This window comes from Kogia breviceps, chromosome 15 (assembly GCF_026419965.1).
Source record: "Kogia breviceps isolate mKogBre1 chromosome 15, mKogBre1 haplotype 1, whole genome shotgun sequence".
NCBI classification, from domain to species: Eukaryota; Metazoa; Chordata; class Mammalia; order Artiodactyla; family Physeteridae; genus Kogia; species Kogia breviceps.
Window position 1 is genome coordinate 12,140,406 of NC_081324.1, and position 15,601 is coordinate 12,156,006.

General features: G+C 38.9%; 1 protein-coding gene and 1 pseudogene across 7 annotated transcripts in view; both read left to right on the forward strand.

Annotated features, from left to right (window-relative positions):
* Positions 1–15,601, forward strand: part of BCL2 (BCL2 apoptosis regulator) — a 182,674-nt gene that overhangs the window by 83,068 nt on the left and 84,005 nt on the right. The gene's annotated exons all lie outside the window — the stretch shown is intronic.
* On the forward strand, positions 5,806–6,484 carry LOC131742915 (proteasome activator complex subunit 1 pseudogene; annotated as a pseudogene).

Genomic DNA, 15,601 nt, shown 5'->3' on the forward strand with positions numbered 1-15,601 from the left:
CATATTTGCTTCAGCTCTTCTTACCTACCTTTAAAAAGAGAGAGAGAGAAAGCACTTTCCCAGTCCCATTCCCCTTTTCTGTGAAGCATCAATTTAACTTTGATGTACATTATTACCATGCACGATTGCATCTTTTACACATATGTGTATCCATAGACATTTACATTTTTAAATGTTGTCAAACTTTATCTAAATGATATCATCGGCTTTGTGTTCTACATTATGTTGATAAAATTCATCTGTTGTAAAACGTGTACCTCTACTTCATCCATGCTGCATAGTATTCTACCAAAGGAAGGATGATAAGGTTGTTTCTGACTTTTAAAATGTCTGCTTGAAGAATATTATAGCTGTTTCCAACTTTTTGGCATTACCGACAGTGCTACAACATGTATATGTTCTTTGCCCACATGTGGGAGACTTTAGCTTCTCTTGGAGATGTATCAATAGACAGATAGATAGATACATACATACATACACACACGTACACGTATATACACACACACACCCAATAGCAAAGTCATAAAGTTAGCACATCTTAAACTTCCCTACGTGTTGCCAAATTGCTCTCCAAAGTTATGGTACCAGTTCGTCACCACATGGTCTCTCAGTATGGGCCATCACCATATTTAAAATTATCTTACGCCCATCTGATGGCCGGGTAGCTTTTCGATGTGATTTCCTGATTACTAGCGAGGTTGAGTATCTTTTCACTTGCTTACTGAAGTCAGGTTTCCTCCTTTATGAATTCTCTCTTCTTACCCTTTGCCCATTTTTCTTTCATTTTTTTTTTTTTTTTATGGTACGCGGGCCTCTCAATGTTGTGGCCTCTCCGGTTGCGGAGCACAGGCTGCGGACGCGCAGGCTCAGCGGCCGTGGCTCACGGGCCAAGCCACTCCGCGGCATGTGGGATCCTCGGCGGGCGGATTCTCAACCACTGTACCACCGGGGAAGCCCCCTTTGCCCATTTTTCTATTGGTGTGTTTGTTTCCTTACTGATTTATTGGAGTATATAATGTGTTCTTGATACCAATCCCTTGTCTATTATAGGCATGGCACGTATCTTCCCTTGTCTATTATAGGCATGGCACGTATCTTCCCTTGTCTATTATAGGCATGGCATGTATCTTCTCTTGGTTTTGTAATTTTGTTTTGTTGATGATGTACTAAGAGTTTCTCATTTTGTTTTATTCTTCTAACAAGTTTGTGAGCTAAATACTGTCTCTATTCCTATTTTATAGATGAAGATAGCGCCTTTTGGAGTGTTTAAGTAAATTGACTGAGGTCTCACAGCCCCAGTGGTGGGGCTGGAACAAGTCCAAATCTAATTCCAGAGTGCTCTTGAAGACTTAAGTACTGTGACTATCCCCATTTTACAGACGAGCACACTGAGGCCCAGAGAGGTTCAGCGATTTGCTCAGTGTCACACAGTGCAGTAGTGTTAGAACCAGGACTATTCTTCAGGTCTCAAGACTGCTAGCACAACTGTATACCTAGATAGAAAGATGGGGGAAACGGGCAAATGAACACCGCATCCACACATCCTTTTAAAATGTAACTTTAAAAAATGACGAACTATTTGAAATGCAAAAGAAAAAAGTCACAGAGAATAATACATCAACCAGTAGTCACCCTCTACTCACATTTAATATATGTTGACATTTAGCCACATTTTTTAAAGTTTTTTTTTTTTTTTTTGCAGAAAATGTTACAGTTAAAGCCTCTTTTCTAACCCACCCTGATCCCACTCCCCTACAGCTTTCCTAGAGGCAGCCAGTCTTCCAAAGTTGTGTTGTTACATACATGTTGTTGCATTTGGCTCCTGGCTATGTGTCATGAACAACGGCTAGTATTATTTTGTGAGTTTAAAACATTTACCGTAGTGTTCTTACTCAGTAATCCATCTTTCTCCAACTTGCCTTATCACTTAAAATTATGTTTTTAGGATTTATCCTGATTAATGGATGTAGAGCGAGTTTCCTTACCTGCTATATTAATTCCTTTTAATGACTATATCATAATATAGCCATTCTCTAATTGATGGGAGTTTAGATTGTTTCCACCTTTTCATTTTACAGACAGAGCTGTTGTGTAATTCTTTGGGCTTGTTTCCATGTGGACATGTGAGCTTCTCAGAGGTGTAGATGCAGGCGTGGATTTCTGAGTCTTCGGGGACACACATCATGAGCTTCGGTAGACGTTGCTGAACTGCTCTCAGTTTACACTCCAGAACCGTGTATGACACTTCTTGTTGCTCTGCATCTTCTCCAGCTCTTGGCATTTTCAGGCTTTTACATTTTGCTAGTCTGATAGATTGGAAGGTATCTTATTGTGGTATTTATTCATACTTCTCTGATTTCTAGTGATTTATGCTTTTCTTTCTCATGATTGTTGGTCATTTGGGTTTCTTTTTCTATGTATTGCCAGTTTATAGTTTTTGCTCATTTTTTGTAGTGGGTTATTTGTTTTTTTTCCTTACAGTTACCAAATGTTCACTATATATCCTGGATACTTAAAAACAAAAACAAAAACAAAAACAAAACTACTGGGCTTCCCTGGTGGCGCAGTGGTTGAGAGTCCGTCTGCCGATGCAGGGGACGCGGGTTCGTGCCCCGGTCCGGGAGGATCCCACGTGCTGCGGAGCGGCTGGGCCCGTGAGCCATGGCCGCTGAGCCTGCGCGTCCGGAGCCTGTGCTCCGCAACGGGAGAGGCCACAACAGCGAGAGGCCCGCGTACCTCAAAACAAACAAACAAATAAACAAAAAACAAACAAAAAAACTACTGTCTCTATTTCTTGCCTTTATCCTTTGTTTTCTGGTGTCTTTTGTCACGTAAGTTTTAAAATCAAATTGGTCAACATTTTTTTTCTTTTTTTGCTTCACGGTTTGTGCTCTTGTGTCATTGCCTAGTCTGCAACTATAAAAATAGTGTCTGTATTTTTTCCTAAATATTTTAAAATTAACTGTAATTCTCTTGGAATTCATTTTTGGATATAGCATGAGTTAGAGATCTATTTTTTTTCCATGTAAATAACCAGTTGTCCCAGGACCATTTAATAAATAGTTCAGTCATTTCCCACAGTTTTATAATGTCACATCCCAAGTTCCTATACGCAGAGGGACTCTCTCTATTATGCTGGTCTAGTAATCTATATCTGCACCAATTCTATTGTATCTTAATAATAAGGCTTTAATAAATGTCTTGATATCTGGTAGGACAAGTGTTCATCTTACACTTTTTCAATATTGTCTTGGCTGTTTTTTGACCTTAATTCTTCCATATGAATTTTAAAACCAGCTAAAAATGTTCATGAAAAACCTTTCTGGGACTTTAATATGAATTACATTCAATTTATGTATTAACTTAGGAGGAACTGATGTTGATGTTGAATCTTCTGATCTCTGAACATGAGATATATTGCTGTTTATTTACATCTTAGGACTTTCAGTGAACTTTTATAATTTGCTTTCATTTAACTCTTGCACCTCTTTCTTTAGATTGAATCTAGGTTTGTCATAGTTTATTGCTGTTGGGATCTTTTAAAAATTACATTTTCTAATTGGTTGTTGCTGATAAGGACGCCATGGATATTTGTATATTAATCTTATCTCCAGCATTCTTACCAAACTCTCTTACGACTTGTAATTGTTTATAGTTTCTTATGGATTCTCAATGTAGACAATTTTATGTGCACATAATTCTTCTTTTGTTTCTCCTTTTCAAATCCTTATTTCTCTTACTCCTTTTCCTTTGTTATTATGGCAGCCAGATATCTCACACAATGATGAGTGGAGTGGTGATAGAAAAAAACATATTTGTCTAGTTCCTGACCTTTAAAGGAAATAGGTTCCTAAGGTTTATCATAGATTTTTAGTAGAAACTGCTTAGTAAAAACTTCCTTATATTCTGGGTTGGCTAGGTATTTTATTGTACTTTTGAATTGTGAATGGGTACTAAATTTGATAAATGTTTTTTCTGCATCTATTGTGATGATTAGTTTTTCCTTCTTAATCTGTCAGTGTGGTGAATTACAGTAAGACTTTCTAATGTTGAATCTTCCTTGAGCTTCTGGGATAAACCTTACTGGTCCACAAACACACAAACACACACACACACAAAACACACACACACGCACACCATATATTTACTATGCAATAAATATGATACATGCAATCATGATATATATGATACCTGAGGTATATCATATCAAAAAACATATTTTAAAATAAATATACATTTGTACACATACTACACTGCTGGGTATGTTTGCTAATATTTTATTTAGGATTTTTGCATTGATGTTTTTAACTGAGATTGACTTTTTGCTTTCCTTTTTTGTACTGTCTACTTCTAAAATATAGCTTTAGACTGAACTTATAAAAATACATTCAGGAGCTTTTGTTCTTTTTCTGTTTTTTTGGTGTCAATTTTGGTAACATTTTTCTAGGAGATTTTCCATTTCATCTGTTTTTAGTTTTACTGCTTTAAAGTAGAGAATCGAATTCTTATGCTTAAAAAAAAATCTTTAGTTATGGCTCATTTTCATGCCTAATAGTGTTTATTTGTGCCTTCTTTTGTTTCTCTTCCTCATTCGTGTGGAATATCTACCTATTTTATTAGTCTTTTTAAAGAATCCACATTTGTCCCTATGTGTATTGTTTCTTTGTTTTTATTTTATTGATTTGTTATTATCTTTATTATTGCCTTCCTACTACTTTATCTTTATCCATTTGTGGAAAAAGAATTTTTTCCTATTGTCTTTGAGTTTACTTCATTGCTTAATTTTTTATTTTCTTAATCTAAAATTTTTCTTGTTTTCTGATGTTGCATTTAATGCTAAACATTACTCCTACTGATATCTAGGGTTTTAATTATTGTTCAGTTCCAAGTATTTTGTTACTTTAATTTTGATTTTATTTAATAATGTAACAGCATGTTTATGAAATTTCAAGATGTACTGGGGTTTGGGACCTGTGGTTTTGTTATTGATTTCAACTTTTATGGTATTTTGGTTGATGAGTGTGGTCTGAATGTTAGCACTTTTTTGAAATTTGTTGAGGCTTGCTCTGTGGCGTAGAACTTGGTTAATTTTTGTAAACATTCATGTTTATTCTTTATTGCTTGGAGGGTTTCTTCATATCCATTAAATGAAGTTAGTAATATGCATTATTTACATTTGTCCTATTTTTTTAGCTTGGTCTATTGATTTCATAGAGATATGTGCGAAAATCTCACAATAATTTTGAATTTGTTACCTTCACATAATTAAATCAGTTTTGCTGTATATATTTGACATGGTGTGATTAGGTATATGGAAGGATTGCTGGTGAATTGTATCTTTTTATTACTAAGCAGTGATCTTCTTTATCCCCCCAAAATGCTTTTGGCTATTTTAAAGTCTATTTTATCCTATTAATTGAGTCATTCAATTAAAATAAATATTTATTGAGCATTTATTATTTGTAGGAACACTTATTATTTGAATACATTTTTTCATGTTTATCCTTCCTGTGACTTGTTTTAGGCTGCACTCTTATAAACAGCTGGAGTTTTACAAAAGTCAGTCTGAGGATTTCTGCCTTTTAATGGATTAGTTTAAGCCATTTACATTTATTATGATAAGTCATATATTTGGAATTCACGAGGAATCCTAATGTTTTCCATCTGCCGTGCTTCTTCTTTACTTATTTTTTCTTTCTATCCTGTCTTCTGTTAGATTACTTGAGTTTTCCTGTTGATTTTGCTTCCTCTTCCCTATGCCCATTCCTTGCTCCTTGTGTGGCACTAGGCTCCCCAGCCATAGCCATGCCCAGGGCCCAAGCCCAGGTGGATATGTTTCACAAAGACCAGGGCAAAAGACAGAACCTACCTAGGGGCTATCTCCCCTGGAAGATTTCTGAGTCGGATGAATTTTTGAAGGAAACAGCTCTCAAGAAGCCAACCTGAGCTATCTGAAGGCTCTGTTGGACATCTTGGTGCCTATCCAGTCCAGAAGATGGAGAAGGAGGAATGGAAGAAACAGCAGGAGAAGGAGGACAGGGATGAAAAGACAAAAGGAGAAGATGAAGGCAAAGGTCCTCCCAGTGGCCCAGTGAATGGCAAGGAGAGGATTGAAGTCCTCCTGCAAAGGCCTGAAGCTGGGGACCACAGATGTCACTGAGCAGTCCACAGGATCACCACCTGGTTGCAGCTGCAGATACCTCAGACTGAAGATGGGAAAAGTTTTGAAGAAGGTGTTTGAGCTGATGAACACCCTTCACACCAAGCGGGAAGGCTTCCACAGTGAAGCAGAGTACCAGGACCCCACTGATGATCATGGAGACCCACAAAGCTTGTGCTGTGTTATATGATGTCATCCTGAAGAACTTCAAGAAGCTCAGGAGGCCCAGGGGAGAATCAAAGGAAATGATGTATTGAGACTCTCCTCTCATTCTGTGATGGGCCCAGTAGAGACCTCCCTACCTCTTACTGGAGACTCCAGACCTCCCCCTACCTTTCTCTTGTTGAAGTTTCTCCTTCATCTTGCCTCCCAAGCACAAAAATATAATCATACTGTTAAGACAATGATTAATGTTTCCCTCTTGATTTGTAATGTATATGTTTTGTTCTGCATCTCAGCTGTTACCCTTAAACCTTAAAAATTATATTTGCGTTCACAGAGTCTAAAATTAAAGTGTTATCTGTATCTCTTTGCTTCCCAGACAATGTAATACAGATTACTTAGAACACTTTAACCCAGCTTTTCTCTCTGTCTCATATTCTGTTATGATACTGTCAGCTATTTTATTATCATCTATCATTTTGTTTCTATCTGTTTTGTCCACATACAATTATTTTTTTACAAATCTACTTTTAAAAATTTATCAAATTAGATGTCATTTTATTCACATTGTGGGTAAGACTATGAAATCCAGAACCAGACTGCCTTAATCTGAATCCCAATTTAATTATAAATCACTTAGAATGGTGCCTGGTACACAGTACAGAGTGAGCCCTCAATAAATGTTATTGATGTTGTTTCTTAGATTCCATTCCCCCTTTCTCAGTTCAAATTCCTTCTTACTGAAGTACATCTTTGAGTAGTTATTTCATCAAGGATTTGGGGATATGAAACTATCTCTGTCGTTCTCTATCTGAAAATATCTTTAATTCATCCTTAGTCTTGAATAATAATTTTCTAGGTATAGAATTCTACAGAAGTATTTTCCCTCAGCATTTGAAAATATTATTTCATTGTCTTCCGATATCTATTATTGATGAGGTGCAGTCAGCTTCAGTCTGTCTTTTGTTTAGAAGGTTTTTTCTTTTTTAGTGAAAAAAAAGATCTTGGTTTTTCTTTTTGTTCCTGTCTTTGATGATCTGCAGTTTCACCACAGTCCTGTTTGGGATTCAGTATATTTCTTGAATCTAAGGATTCCTAATATTTATTGATTCTGAAAAATACTGTCATAATCTCTGAACATTGTTCTTCCCAGCTCTCTTTATTGTCTTTTTCTCAGTCCTCTGTTGTAGGTTATTAGATCTTGTTCTTCTCTTCTTCATGTCTGCTAACTTGTGTTTTCATATTTCCCACATCTCTGCTTTTCTGTGGTCTATTTCTTTTCAGTCTCCCCCTACCCTTTCCATTCCTGTCCTCCTAAGGTATATAAGGTTAACATCTGGTCTGCATCCTTCCACATGTCTCTCCAAGCTCATATATAAACACACAAAAATCCAATAATACCTTGTGCATTACTTTACAACTTACTATCTTCCCTAATAGTACATTAAGGATATCTTCCAGATAAGTAATACAAATTTAACTAATTAAAAAAAATAGCTAAGTAAGTTCCATGGTATGGCTATACTACAATTTATTCAGCTGTTCCACTATTGATGAACATTTTGGTTATTTTCAGTTTTATGTCGACACAAACATTGTAGATAAAAACATCCTCATACATATTTACTTATGTGCTGGTTCCTTAATTTCTATGGGAACAACTTCTACCCCATCCTACTTCCTCTAACCCCCACTTCCCAAAGAACATCACTGTCTCTATTTTATCTTTTTCTTCTGGCATTTCTAAATAATGTCTATGCTGTGATCTTTTATCAATTTTACTCATGATGTCTTAACTTCCTGTTATAGTAAATACAGATTTAGCTCTCTTACATAACCATATCCGCTGCTTTTCCAACCCCTTTCTCTCAATATAATTATATTGCAATATTGGGTTAAATCAGTTGTTAGTGTTTTCACTCTTTGGCCCATGGAAATAGTGTTAACAGTTAAACTTTTTTATTTTTATGAAGTTAATATCTGCCTTTTAAAAAAATTTTCATTGGAGTATAGTTGATTTACAATGTTGTGTTAGTTTCAGGTATACAGCAAAGTGAATCAGTTATACATATACAGACATGCACTCTTGTTTTAGACGCTTTTCCCATGTAGGCCATTACAGAGTATGGAGTAGAGTTCCCTGTGCTATACAGCACGTTCTTATTAGTTATCTATTTTATATATAGTAGTGTGTATATGTCAATCCCAATCTCCCAATTTCTCCCTCCCCCCTTATCCCCTGGTAACCACAAGTTTGTTTTCTACATCTGTGACTCTACTTGTGTTTTGTAACTAAGTTCATTTGTACTCTTTTTTAGATCACATACAAGTGATATCATATGTTAATATCTGTCTTGGTTTTTTTTCTTAATTTCCTTAGTGTTCTTCATCCTTGTAGGGAAAGATGTTCCCCCTATATCTTTCATAGTCTCCCTGTACACGTTTCCACAAGGCCGATCACATCAGAAATCCATGAGTTCTTCTTTTCTTGTTAACATCCCTTTTTTTCTGGACTTTTCTTCAGGCCTGTTGCACAGCTGTCGTGCTGGGATTTCTCTTCCTTGTTATTCTAGAACTTTCCTTGGCCTTTCTTCTGAGCTGAATCCCCTTTTGTGATCTGCTCCATTGAGGAAGCACATCCTCCAGCAGGATCAGAATTACAGCCTGGTGCCCTGGTGGTGGCCCTCACTGTCTCTCTTGATCCACTGGCCCAGTCCTCTCCCTTCACTACATACCCCTCTTCTTTAGTCCTGTGTTGGATCACATAAATTTCCTCTTTTTCCACTTACACATTTTTGTAGCTCCCAATCTATAAGCAGCCTTTCCAAAATGGATCCAAGAGAGATAGATTCACACTTCGAATGTCCGAAATGTCTTTATTTTATCTTCTCACTGGAAGGCTTGTCCATCTGGTACAAAGAATTCTAGGTCAAAACTAAATTTTCTTCCAAAGGGTGAAGCCATTGCCCTATTGTATGCTGTCTCTCAGTGTTGCTGCTAGAAGGCTAAAACCGTTCTGATTCTTGATGCTTTGTACCTGACCTTCTTTTTCCTTTCTCCTGGGACCTTTTAGAATCTTTTCTTTCCCCCAGTTGTCTAAATTTCACAATGACTTTCCTATGTGCGAGTCTGTTTACATCTATTGTACTGGGCAATCAGTGTGTTCTTTCAATCTGTTGAATGTGCTTCTGTTAGCTTCTGTCTTTCTTTCCAGAACTCCTATTATGTGGGTGTTGTACTTTCTAGACCAGTCCTCTAATTTCCTCCTATTTTTCTCTCCTGTTTTCCATCTCTTTATCATTTGCTCTCTTTTGGGGCAATTTCTTCAACTTCAATTTCCAACCTGTCTATTGGGTTTGCAGTTCTGTTATTGTTTTAAATTTCCTCTTTTCATCTATAAATAGTTGGGTTTTTTTTAAGCATTCTGTTCTGTTTTCATGTGTGTGACATTCTCTCAGCATTGTGAAAGAAAATATTATTCTCTTTTGAAATTTTCTTCTCCATTCATGGCCTCTATTTCCTCTGTGTTGCCTTTTTCTGTTTGTTTTGAACTCTGTCTTCCCTATAGAGGCTTTCCTTGCATGTCTGGTAATACTTGAGTGTCTGGTCATGTTTAAGAGTGAAGAACTAATAAGTTTATTGGAAGCTCTCAGGATGTGCAGGGCTTGTCGACTTTAAGCATTATCATAGAATAATATGATAATGCCATTTGTTGGGGAACTCCTAATGTCAACCCCTAAAGTCTCTTACTGAAGAACCTACAGAGATGGTGAGATTCTCCAGGGAACACCCTTCCAAACTCTCCCCTGGAGGGTGAAGCTCTGCCTGTTCCAGTGCTGAGAGCTGAGGTGAGGAAGCAGACTGGAAAGGTCAGCATTCAATATACATATTTTCTGCTTCGTTTGATGTGTGACGTTTCCCAATCCAGGAACCCTGTCTCCAGAGACCATACCTCCAGTTTTTCCCGTTGGGGTAGAGGCTGCTGCCCAGAAGGGTGGAGAAGAGGAGAGGATCTGGGGGTCTAGGGATATAACTGGTTCTTAAACGGCTTTCATCCCATCTCCTCATTTTGGTCACTCCTCCCTTCCCATTTCCAAAGGTAACTAGTGCCTTCTGTTCCTGGACCTTTTGAGCATCTGCTACTTGGTTCCTAACTTTCCTTATTCCTAGTTTAGGATTCTGCCTCTTTTGTTCTGCTAGTTCTGTTACCACTTGTCCAGCTGTTTTCCATCTTCCAAAATTTTATTGCTGTTATCCCTTCACTTGTTCTTCTTGTCCTTCTGGGTTTATGTCTTTTAAATGGTCACTTTCTCTAGTTTTAGTGAGGTTTCAGAGAGACCAATGTTAGATACGGTGTGTTCAGTTCTCTGTTTTTACTTGGAAGTCCTGTGTTACCTTTTGGTTGATTTCCTCAAATCTCTTTTTCCAGTTCACTAATTCTATATTTGTGTCACTCTACTGTCTAACTTTTCCATTGAGTTATTTTTAGTTCTATTTTGTTCTTTTTCAGGTCTGCTATTTTCTTTTTTTAAATTTACTCCTATTATTTCATTGTGGTTTTTAGTCTTTCTTTTATCACTTTAATAATTTTAAGAAATCTTATTTCGTAGTCTGTTTCAGATTGTAGTATTTTTCCAATTCTTAGATTTTACCTTAGAAAAGAATTCTCTTTATGACTGTCCCTCGTGGTAGTTAATTCCCTTATGTGTGTGTGTGTGTGTGTGTGTGTGTGTGTGTGTGTGTGTGTGTGTGTTGTCAAGTTCATCTTCATAGAGATTTCTTTCTATGGGAACCTTGTGTAAGTCCTGAGTTGTGAAATCGTCCCTATGTAGTGGTTCCCATATTTGTTTATTATGATGATCAAAGGCATTTCGATGGTCCTGGAATTGTGTTTATAGTCATTGCTTGTCCCCCCCCCCCACATGCAGATAATGTAAATTCTGATCCTACAACTGAATGTGGTTTGTGTTTAGGGTTTTGATTTCTCAGAGGCTCCCTAAGCTCTGGATATAAGGCAATTGTCTGCTCTTCATCTTGAGTCCAGCAGGCAGTGTTTTGGTCCCTTTTTCACGGACGGGTGACTTTAAGATTTATGAAAAGGGCTCCGTCCTGCCTCCCTCCCTCCACCTTATGCAGGACCAAGGCCACGTCTCTTCATGGACATCAGAATCTAATCACTATCCCTGGACCCCCCAAGGGCATTTGTGGAGGTCTGAAACTCCCTTGGACTCCCTTGGAGTCAACTTTTGTGAAAGCTCTGGCTTCAATTTTTCTTCGTTCCTGGAGCCTGTGCTTTTCTCCCTTTCTTCTTTCCTTCTAGGCATAGCGTTGTGATTTTTCTTGAGAATTTCGTATCTTTGTAGTGGAAAGGAACCCATAGGATCAGCCCAAAGTTTGCCATTTTGCTGGAAATAGCTCAACATCCACTATTGAGCTAAGTCTAGAATAAATAAATAGATTCATTAAACTAAACTAAAACCTGGGATTGACTGTAAAGGGCCAGAGATTGAAAGGTTCTTAGGGATCGCTTCATCCAACCCTAGCATTTTATTTAAGGAAACTGAGGCTCAAAACTGATGAAACCACTTGCCCACAGACACATGGCCAGTTAGTGAAAAAGCTGAGGGTAGAAGTCAAGGTGGCTGCTTTTTTCTCACCACGTCACAGGGAGGAGTACTGTCATCTAGCAGCCAGCACGTGTCTGCTTGCAAGACACCCCGGTCTGATGATGGCTGTGCCTTAAACCATGGTGAGATTTTGGGAAGGACACATAGGCCATTTGCGTTGGTTTTGTCATTTTAAAATCTTCTGGACTATAAAGTAATAGAGCTTATAGAATCATTTAAGTGATTTATTCCTCTCCCAATTTTGTCTTTTGTTTTTTTCAAAGAAAAATACCTTTTTCCCCCCTTTTAGGACCCCGTTCAGGTTCCATCATCTCCCAGAAACCTTCCCTGCATCCCATCGAGGATTTTTTCCCTTCTCTAACTCCTTTTGAAATTGTCATTTGAACCATATCATTGGCACCAGATTACGAATCTGTCTGACCCTGTTTAATTATCGAATGTGTATGTGCTTTGTCTCCTCAACTAAATTTTAAGTGCTAGTTTGCAGAAGCCATGCTTATGTATCTTTACCATTTCCCAAAGTGATTTTCGTGATTAATTGATGAGGAAACAACTTAGAGGAAATATGTTCCCTGAGATAGAGCCTGGGTTTGGTGTCAGGAAGCCTGGATTCTGCCCCTTTTCTTGGCATCAGCTCTCTGGTGAATTTGAGCAAACTGTCTTACCTTGTATGGACAGGCCGCTGTGGTCTGACAGTACACTTCTAGATAGAATGTCATATAATTTATCATTCAAATGGGGACAGTTACGAGAGTGAAGGGAGAGGCACTATTAATAATTTTGCAGGGACAACAGGTGTAAACCGGGACTCTTCCTGACAAGCAGGGACATATGGTCACCTTATGTCATAGATCACCTTAGCTCTTCAGAAAACTTTGCACAGCTGCTATCAAAATACCAGTCATCAAATAAAAAAAAAAAATCATCCCTTGCAAGAGCTTTCCTCCACCAGCGTGACTTCACAGGTAAGAGAATGTTTAGTTTTCCCAGACGTTCACGTTTTCTCAGATAATTTCCTGGCCTTAAGTGCTTGTTATAACTGAAGTTAAAGTAAATGATGGGTTTGAGAATTAGTACTGCTAAGAGACAAATGCCTTTATTTTCCATATCAACCCATTCTCTGTCCTGGAAAAAAAAAAAACAGCCCCGATTTTGAGAGCTCTGAGCCTTGTTTTCTTGGGTACTTTTGAAACATAGGATCTTACCTCTAGTACATCCAGTGATAGAGGGAAGGGTTATGAATGGCTGTTGACCCTCAAGACTGGAAATGTCTTCATATAATGAAGACATTATTATTATATTATATTATATATTTATATTATATATTATATTATACATTATATTATTATAATATTATTCATATAATGAATAATATTATTCATTTTATATATATATATATATATATATATATATAAAATGGTGTATTCGGTGGCTTAGCCTAATAGGTGAGGTAGGTCTTTAAAAAGACACATTACAAACACCATGGCTCACTAGCTGGCTTGTTTCTGCAGCTCCTGCCAGAGTGCTCTGTATAGAGTAGGTATTTCATAAGTGTTTGTTAGCTTGAAATTCCGAGGAACACTTGGAGGACAGTGGAGGCTAGTAAACTCACTTCCTAGTGCTGATAACGCCGTTCCTGCGTGTGCTGAGGGGGTCCTGTTGTGGTTGGGCCACGGTGTTGGAATGCAAAGACAAACAGATACTATCTCTTTCCTCCAGGATTTTATATCTAGAGGCAGCCTTGGAGCTGTAAACCACGAAGTCTAAGAAAGTGCAGGAGAAAGAACAATCACTTTTGACCTGGGGTAGGCAGGTGGCACGTGAGCTAGGTTTGAAAAGTAGGAGTTTACCCGAGGACAGAGTTGGGTGAAGGCCATTTCACAGAGCAGGAATGGCACGAACAAAAAACCTGTACGAGTCCAGTTGCTTGGCCTGTGTGGAGAATCAGAAGAAGCCCTGTGTGTCCGGAAGCTACGTGTTAATAGCTGGGATGTCCTTTAATGTCAAACTAGGGCACTCGGGTTATATCATGCAGACAACAGGAATTACATAAAGTTGTGGATTCGTGCAGTGATATCAAGCAACTCGTGAGTTAGAATGGTAACCCGGCTGCGGGGAGACCAGTAATGAAGAGGCTTTGGTGTTCAGGAGAGATATCAAGGTGGGGGAATAAAAAAGGAGGAGGCAGATAGGAGACAGAGAATTGGCAGTTGGTCGGATGTAGGGTTGAGGAGGAAAGAAGAACCAAACAGGACGCCAAGGGACTCGGGTCACCAAGAGAGGATGGTGACCCGAGGACAAGACTGTGGAAAGCTGGAGAAGAGCAGAGCTGGGCTGGGAGGGTGCTCTTGATTTCTAGGGAGGTTTGTGAGGAGAGTATGTGAAATAGTACCTGAAGAAACCGTGAAAGGTGCTTTGCATGAAATAGATGTTGGATAAACACTACACGGAAAGAAGGAGGGAAGGAAGGAAAGGAGGGGAGAAAGTTCTTCCTCTCTCCGCTCTGTGGGATATTTAGGGTTTTAGGAGATCCAATGGGAGTCATGCACTGGGGCCCTTCCCATTAAAAAATGTTGCCAACTATTTCACGTTAATTGAGCACACAAACCAGGAGGGGACTCAGATAGGAGGAAAGACCCGAATTGGTTGGTATCAGACTGGGGAGAGGCGGGCTTTGAGCGAGACTTGGAGGAAGAGAGGGCTGCGGGGTGATGAAGAGCCCGCCACGCTGAGACCCAGGGAGGGGCCGCCGAGAAGGCAGGAAGGCGGAGGGGAACACAGCACCCGCGCGGAGAACGGGAAGGATGCCCATTACCATCAGAGGTGGTCGCGGGTGGAGAGGTGCCCTGGGTCAGCGATGGGCGGCAGGGGGCGGTGCCCTCCGGGGGGCGGCTGGGCTCTGGCTTACTTTCTGACGCGCCCGCCCCGAAACTCTTATCGGGAGGACCCTGGTTCTCTGTGGCAACCTGTCCAATCCCTCCCCAGTTTTTTTCTGACCATTTGGAAAAACAGCAGGGCGATCCTCTGTGTGATTAGAAACCAAGTCACGTCGACTTTTCCTCTGGAGCCATTTCAGGATAACCCTCCATAAATCCTTTTATGGGAAGTACCGGCCAGTACTTTGTCTTACAAAATGCCTTTTGGTTTCTTTGGCTCGGTCTTTGATATTGGGTAAACATTTTAGCTTCATGGTTACGTGGTGATTAGATGGCAGTGCATGAATTGGCGTTACTAAAAATTGTTTGCCTTCAGTTATATTACATCTGCTTCAGGAATGCCAGGAAAACATAAACGTGGCTTATTTAGCAAACGGCCTCAATTGGAGCATCTGAGAGAGAGAAGGCACCAAATCTGGCAGTTGGCATGATGTCTCCTCCTGACTCAGAGACTCTTGAAGCTGGGAAGTCCTTTGGAAGCCTTCTACCGCCACCCTCTCAAACACGGTGCCACCCATCCTCTTCCTGAATACTTCGAATGAAGGGGAGTTCTCAGAATGTGCCAACTTTTAGAAGAAAGCAAACCACAATTGGATAAAAAACTTTAAATTAATTTCTCCTAACACTGGTCAGAAACTTTTAAAGTTGGCTATAGTATAAAATGAATGCAAGCCAGAAGTTACCTGGGAATATTTTTATGTGATCTACAACATTCC